At 45.4% G+C, this 7,611-nt stretch overlaps 1 protein-coding gene across 1 annotated transcript in view; it reads right to left on the minus strand.

Annotated features, from left to right (window-relative positions):
- Window positions 1-7,591, minus strand: part of BRDT (bromodomain testis associated) — a 2,469,968-nt gene extending 2,462,377 nt beyond the window's left edge. Inside the window, exon 1 of the mRNA XM_086953938.1 lies at window positions 7,490-7,591. The gene's annotated coding sequence lies outside the window, so the exon portion shown is untranslated. The remainder of the gene's footprint in view (window positions 1-7,489) is intronic.
- Window positions 7,592-7,611: the final 20 nt, after the last annotated feature.

Here is a 7,611-nt window from a genome sequence, read left to right on the forward strand (position 1 = left end):
GTGTGCCCCAGGCAGTGTCTGGAAACAGCAGTTCCCATTGAACCCACCCTGCCCCAAACCACTACAGGCTGTCTGGGGAGGTGCCAGCAGAACAGGAAACCGATTGTCCAGGTCTCCCCTGCCGGAGTTTCGTCCAGTGGCAGGAGGTCAGACTCGTGTCTGTGGCAGCAGCATCCATTTTGTGATGCCGAGGCTCTGTTTAACTTTAACCGGATAAAGCAGTAACTGCATGTCTTCTCCCTCTAGAAGGGTGGAATGCTACCCCCGCAGCCAGGACTGGCAGTGGGGTAGTATTCCAAAGTGTTTGACACCTTACACAACATGTTTTGATAAAGCCAAACCAAAGTTAGCATTAACCGCAGGGATTATAATGCACTTAAGAGTATATAGTATGGCTAGATCATAGAACAGCTATTAGGACATGGTTCCGAAAGCTGCAGACAGGCTCAGCTCATGATAGAGCACCATAGGAGTGACTTATAGGTATATATGTGTCTATATATAAGGGTAGATATAGGAATACTATATCTAAGCAAGGGGTGATTACATGACCTTGCCCAAGCTGAGTGATCAGCCTGTGGTGTCAGTTTGGATGGCCAGCCAGGGGTGGCATAATACATACTGCAGGCCCTGGTAGGCCTTGGATGTACCTATGCCCTGGGTACCTATGGTACACTAAACAGGGGCTCACAGAGTGACCCAATATCCAATTGGAGATGTACCTAAAGTACATGGAGTCCATTTTACAGTGAGAGCAGATAGCCTGGGGCCAGCAGGATTCCAGGCCAACTAAGCCGAAAACCAGCTAAACACTAGGCAAAAAAAGTTGGGGTAACCTTATAGTCCGATATCCACCTTCCTACAGCAGATTTTCAGGACCGGGACTTCGCATGCTAGCACAGTGGTTGCAGCCTTGGCTCTGGTGGAAGGAGCATGCAAAACCTCAGGAGTTTGCTACTTGACCAGTACTTAGATTTGGGTGTCTCTAGTTGGCATAGGTAGGTACCTGTGACAAAAAGGGACCCTTGTATCTAGTCAGGGTTAGGGGTACACTACTAAAATAACCCCTGCTCACCCCCTTGGTAGCTTGGCACAAGCAAACAGGCTTACCTTAGAGGCAGTGTGTCAAGCATTTGTGAACACATACAGTAAACCAGTACAACACTACAGATGGACACCACACAAGTTGTAGTATAAAAATAAGTATTTTTATATAGACTTAACACAAGACCACAAACAACAAACATCCACAATACTGTACTGAAAAAAATGGAAAATTAGCTTAGTTCTCTCTTGGATGTAAAATGCGACACTTTGAGTCAATGTACATTAAGATGCGTAACGCTATACAATGAAAGTGTTGCAGGGAAGGAGATGTGTCGGTTCCTTACACACAAGAACGGTGATACGTCCGGTCCCTACTACTACCGAGGGGATGCATCGGTTTTTCTCTGCAAGGGGAGGTGATTGGTCGGTTCTAACTTCGCTTCCGTGGCGATGCGGCCCGCAACGCCGTGATGCGCTGAAGATCTGGTGCAATTAAACAAAGATGGCGTCTTCTCTAGGATGCGACAAGATGCGTGCACGCCAGACAGCCACTCAACGATTCTTCTGAGCCGCGACAGGCCCTGCAACACGCTTCCCGGGGATGCGGTGGCATCTGATGCGACATCGATCCTCTTCTCCGGCAATGATGCGACAGCTGCAGCGGTGGCGACACACTTCCCTGTTGATGCGGCGGCGTCTGATGAGACGTCGATCCTCCTCTGACGATGCGACGACAGCGGCGGCGACACGCTTCTTCTTTGTGAGTGGCACTTCCAGCTCCTTGCGACATGCAGTTCCTCAGAAAGCCCAACACAACTGTAGGCACTTCCAAAGAACTCTTGGGGAGTTGGTGGCTGAAGTCTGTTGTCCCTGAGACAACAGCAGGGGGCAAGCTCTTTCTCAAGCCCTTGGAGATCCTTCACAAGTTGATGAAAGTACACACAAAGTTCCTCTCTCCTTTCTTTGGCAGTCAGGCAACCACTGCAGGCCAATCCCCCAAGCAGCACTTCAGCTTAGGGATAGTTTTTCCTCAGTCTCTTTGGTTCCTCTTCCTCAGCAAAGGTTTCTTCTTGTTTCCCAGTAGTGATCTAAAGTTCTTGGGTCTGGGTCCTAATATTTATACTAGCAACTCCTTTGTCCTCTGAAGGCAGAGGGTCCTGTACCCAGTCCAAACCAGTTCTGTGCAGTCCTGGAGAACTTTGAGAGTGCAGGGCGGACCAGGAAGACAATGTATGACGGGACACAAGGTAGTTGGAATGACCGCATTTATTGACTTTATAAACGGAATATCATCCACTAGTAATTAGGTAGTCCTAGTGCTCACACATATACAGTGAAAAAAGTGCGTGAAGTGATAGGCGCTGGGGACTTAAAAATATTTACATCGCATTGACAACATTGTACAAAACTCCAAAGGTATTATGTTAAATGAGGGAGTTTTGGTTGTAAGAGTCAACGACGTTTCAATCTCCTTTATTAGGAGAACATCATCAGGACGAAAAGGACGTGCGAGCCGGATGGTTTTAAATGGTAGACAGAAGCAAGCGAGGCCGGGGGCCGAATGTCCAGTTGTTAGTAATAGAATCAAGGGCTCATTTAATAGCAGCAATTGTGGAATCGGGGAGCGTCACTGGGTGGGGTACCCTGGTCAGTCTGGCAGCGGTTCAGGTAAGTGTGTGCTTACTTAAAAGGTAGCCAAGGGAGGCGGGTTGTCCAGTCAATACCGGAATCAAGTGCCCAATAAAAAAGCGGCAATTGTGAAAACAGGGAGCGCCACGGGGCTGGGGTACCAGGTTCAAACTGGGAGCGGTTCAGGGATGGGTATCCGTGCGAACAATCCCAGAATACCAAGGTGGACCTGTAATTTAGGAAGCATTTCCCTGCGGGGACGAGCAATAACCAGCTACTGATGCTCGAAACAGCATGCGCAGTTCAGGACGCTGACCCCCGAGCGAAAAAAAACTCTGATATTGATGAGGAGACTCCAGGAATGAAGGAGAAGACAAGGAGCCAGAGAACACTAAGACCAGGAACCCAAAAAGGAACCAGAAGAAGAATGGAAGACAAGCTGGAGCAGAAAGCACAAGGGGAAAAATAAGCGCCAATGGAAGGAAGGAATCACCAAAAGAGAAGCCAGGAAACCAACAAGAGCGAGGACACACCAGGAGAACAAGGAGTGTTGCAACGCAAGTAAGAAAGGTTCTGATCCATTAAACACAGAAAAAAAAAAAAAAAAAAGAAGAAGTGACATACAGGAACCGGAAGTGACAAAACAGGAAGGAGGGGTGTCGCCATCTTGGATAGGGAAAAGATGGAAGTGCATTACAAAAAGATTGCCATGTTAGGAAGGTAAGTAACTCTCCCCTATTGCCCTCTGGGAGCAAGGAGAATAGGAGAGCAACAATATGGCCCTCCAGGAAAAGGGATCACCAGACGCCCACACCAGGTGAGTGTAATGTCCCAAGGTGCCTCACGAAGCAGATGGGCCGCCGTGCAATTATGCTGCATGCCCGAAAACCAACTGGCATCGCGGGTGCCTTCCGTGACTCCGTTGAAATGGCCACAGCGGTCCGCAATGCTGTACCGCAGCGCCCCCGAAGAGGAGGGAGGGGCAGCACGGGCTGCACCATGGATGGCGAAGAGGAAACTGGTAGCGCCGCGAGTCTGCTTGCGGCGTAACACCTTCCTCTTGCCCCAGACCGAGGTTGTCACGGCGTCGCACGTCGAGCCGCCTGAACTTGCGGTATTGGTCCCTCAAGGCCTTCCAGTTCATGGCAGGGCAATCAGAGTAGGCCTTCAGATCATGGTCACGCCTGAGGCACAAAAGGCATACAAGGTGCGGGTCCACACCGACACTGGGCGGTGACAGGAGCTGCAGTGCTTGAAACCAGCCCTCCGAGATGACATACCTGCCACACCAAAAGCAGATCGCAAAAAACACTGACGGAAGTCTAAAAAAGTTTAGTCAAAACATGACTAAGGGGTAACTCTTTCCAGCTCTGCACTGACGTCAGCGTGCTGGGGTGGTGCCTATATAGGCACCACGCATGTTACTTCTGGGGCAGACGTTGACGCCACATGGAGCCACTTACCAGCATGCAGTGGCACTGCTCACTAAAATTTTCCAGATCCGGTCTGTCGCCTGGGAATAATTCTAGGGTAAGAAATGTGCAGCTAGAAGTCTCTATCAGATAGTGGACTTTTCTTTGGCATACCATCAAATCCAATTAGACCCCAGGTATATGGGTTTCACAGCTTTTATTACTCATGAGGTCTTTCCCAATTCAGGAGAATGCCATTTAGGTTTTCAGCGGCCGTACTTCCAAGGAAGAATATGACAGACTAAAGAAGATTTTATGTACATTGGAAAGTAACAGTTTAACAGTAAATTTCCAAAATGCCCATTTGAAGGGACTAGTGCTATTTATCTGGGAAGTATGTTATGCGAGGGTGGTGTTAGACCTAAACCAAGTTTGGTTGAGGCGATACAAGCAGCACAAGTTTCGGAATGCAAGGTTATTTCAGATCCTTTTTTGCAGAATTTTCTTCATGGTATGTCCGGAGTTTTTGAAACAAGACGTTCTATATTTAACAGTTGTCGAAAAACCAGGTGAAATTTGTTTGGTCGGAGGAATGTCAGACTTTACAATTATGAAGGAGGCTATAACTGATTTCAATATTTTGAGGGGGTTGATCCTTAATAGGAAAGTGTTGTTACAAAAAATGCGATTAACATTGGACTTCGAACTTCTGGCCAGTAGAGTTGGGGGTGTCTCCACTCCCTTCTCCTTCAGCCATGAGCCTTGGTGTCACCATCAATAGGGACCTCTCGATAAAAACCCAGATCGGAACAGTAGTCTGTACCTGTTTTTCTCAACTACATAAGATCAGGAAAATTAGTAGATTCCTTACAACAGAAGCAGTCATTCAAGCTATTCTGGTAATTTCACACCTCGACTATGCCAACTCCACTTACTTAGGACTTCCACGTTACTTAATGAGAAGACTGCAACTAGTGCAAAATCAGGCAGCAAGACTTATTTATCATTAGCCAAGATGGCAACACGTCACTCCCCTTATGAGGAAACAGCACTGGCTTCCAGTAACCCAGCGCTACATATTCAAGGTCGGATGCCTGATATTCAAATCGCGTGTAAAGAAGAGGCCCCTACAGTTCCTAATGAGGTTCCTTAAAGTAAGGAAAAAGTCAATAAGTGTACAGATTTAAGGCAACCAAAATATAGACCATTTGATACTTCTGCATATGTAATAATTGTCAGAAAGAACCAAAGACAACAATCAATTTATCAAAAATACAAAAAGATATTTATTAAGTTTTAAAACCATGAAAGAAAAAAGGTTATTGAATCATTCATTCACTTTCATATCCATCATACAAACTCACAACCGTACTGAAAACGGATTAAAAACATTGTCATAATGATAACACATTATCATGAATTAATGAAATATACAAATCGCTTCATGGCACATGCCTGGAATTTATCTCCAATCTTATCCAGAGGTATGTCCCTTCTGGGCCCTTCAGCCCTCATACCAGTATCTGTTAGCCATTCTCTCCTTCAATCAGAAAAGAACTGGTGGATTCCGCTTTGCAGTATTGGCCCCTTCTTTTTGGAATGCACTCCCTTTCAACATTAGACCTTCATGCTACTCTTATTTTAGGAGGCAATTAAAAACCTGGCTGTTTTCTCAGGCCTACAAATGAAGGATTTTATGAGCAGCGAATCACCACTTCTATAAGCGCCATTAAACCGTATGGTGTACGTTCGCTATACAAATTCTTGTAACATAACATTTATCATAACAACAAAGGTTTAGGTGAGGTTATCGTAAACCCAGAAAGATGGTAAAGAAGCTATAATAGCATTCGCTTGAACCTTTTCTGCATTTGAAGAGAAATATTGCACGAGACAGAGCTTGGCCGGCATTTTGGCTTTAGGGGATTTTTGGTGTTTTATTGGGGAAGCCAGTCACTGAGATGTGAGTGGAGGTTTTCACTTCAGGAGGAAACTTCAAAGCATTGGCTAGAATTGCAAGGTATTCTATGTGTGTGAAAGAATTTGATTACAAACTAATCCATGTAGCAGAGAAGGAGAATACAATTGCTGACTTTTTGGTTAAGAATTTATTTCCCTCTGAAAGAAAATGAAGTTGATAATTGAGATGACTTTCGTGTGGCTTTGGTTCAAGAGGCTGTTATGGAAGAAATAGGCAAGGATGATTGGGAGAAAAATGTAAGGAAGGGTGGTACTGTAAAAGAATTAAACCATATGCTGAAAAAGGTTGGCCTAGGAAAGACGTGAGAGCAGGGGCCAATGATTTTGAGAGCCATTCATAACAAAAATATAGATGGGTAAAAAGTGAATTACTGGGATGTTTTTCAAATCAGGGGTTCTGAGTGATATATACAACTCAAACTTCGCTCTTGTCGTCTGATGGAAGCCATTAAGAACCTGTAAGTGAAAATTATCCCAGTAATTCATTTTTACCCATCTACAATTCTGGATGTTAGCTAAGGGGGGGGGGGGGGGGGAGCGGGTTACATTACGCTTAGCAGAAGTTAGAATTTGTAAGGGGGAGTTTTGGTGAGAGTATCTAACGAGCCAGTCTTATGGAGTGTCCAGAAATGATTAAGCAGGGTGGTACTTGCAGTGATTAGTGTTTCTTGGCTATTGACACTTTTCTCATGCATACTCTCCAGATTCAGGCAGGAGAATACCGATTTCAAGGCTAGTCTCCCACCTCCCAATTCCTGCAAGGAAAAACTCTATTCCTCTGCGGGATTCAGATGGCAAGGGCTGGTCTTGTATGACTCGGTTTATGCACTGACAGTAACCTGCCCCTGCTAGCAAGTGCACAGTATTTTTGTCACAGCTTTCTCTGCCTACCATAGCAATTTCTCTGTGCGCCTGACAGATTTGGCAAAAACGTATACTTTTGTTCTGATATCCGATCCTGCAGCAGCACACTTGCAAGTCCCATACACGTCAATAGACCCAATGCAGGCCGCAATATAAGTAAATGGGAGGAATCCATTCTCTGGATTATTTTTTTTAAAAGCTTCCACTTCCCTCTTCTAAAATGGTGACATGTATGTAAAAAAAAATCTGAAGAGAGGTCACGGCAACCGTGAGCTCGCTTTCTTTTGTTCGCTTTCTCTCCAAAGTCTTAAGTCCAATATACAGGCTGTTACGTAAGGGAAGAAAAATACTGCAATTCATACTGAAAACCTCATATCAAAAGAAATAGGAACGTTAACTGTGTGTTCGGGAAAAGCTGAGGCCCGGGATAAAAGTTTCAACCTAAAATGACAGCCTGTGTTAACCCATAAACAAACCCTTCACTGACAGGATTAAATTAGATAGACATTACCTTCACACATACCTCGTTCGTCCCGCACCAACTGTCCGTTACTTACCAAAACCATTCGTGAACTCAGGCTCCAATGTGTCCGTTACTGAGCTTTTAACGGATCACGTGTCTACATTTTCAATACTTCCGGGACGTTCGTGACAGCCAATACCTTGGCTAAACATATTC

Source organism: Lissotriton vulgaris, chromosome 1_1, assembly GCF_964263255.1.
Source record: "Lissotriton vulgaris chromosome 1_1, aLisVul1.2, whole genome shotgun sequence".
Taxonomy (NCBI): domain Eukaryota; kingdom Metazoa; phylum Chordata; class Amphibia; order Caudata; family Salamandridae; genus Lissotriton; species Lissotriton vulgaris.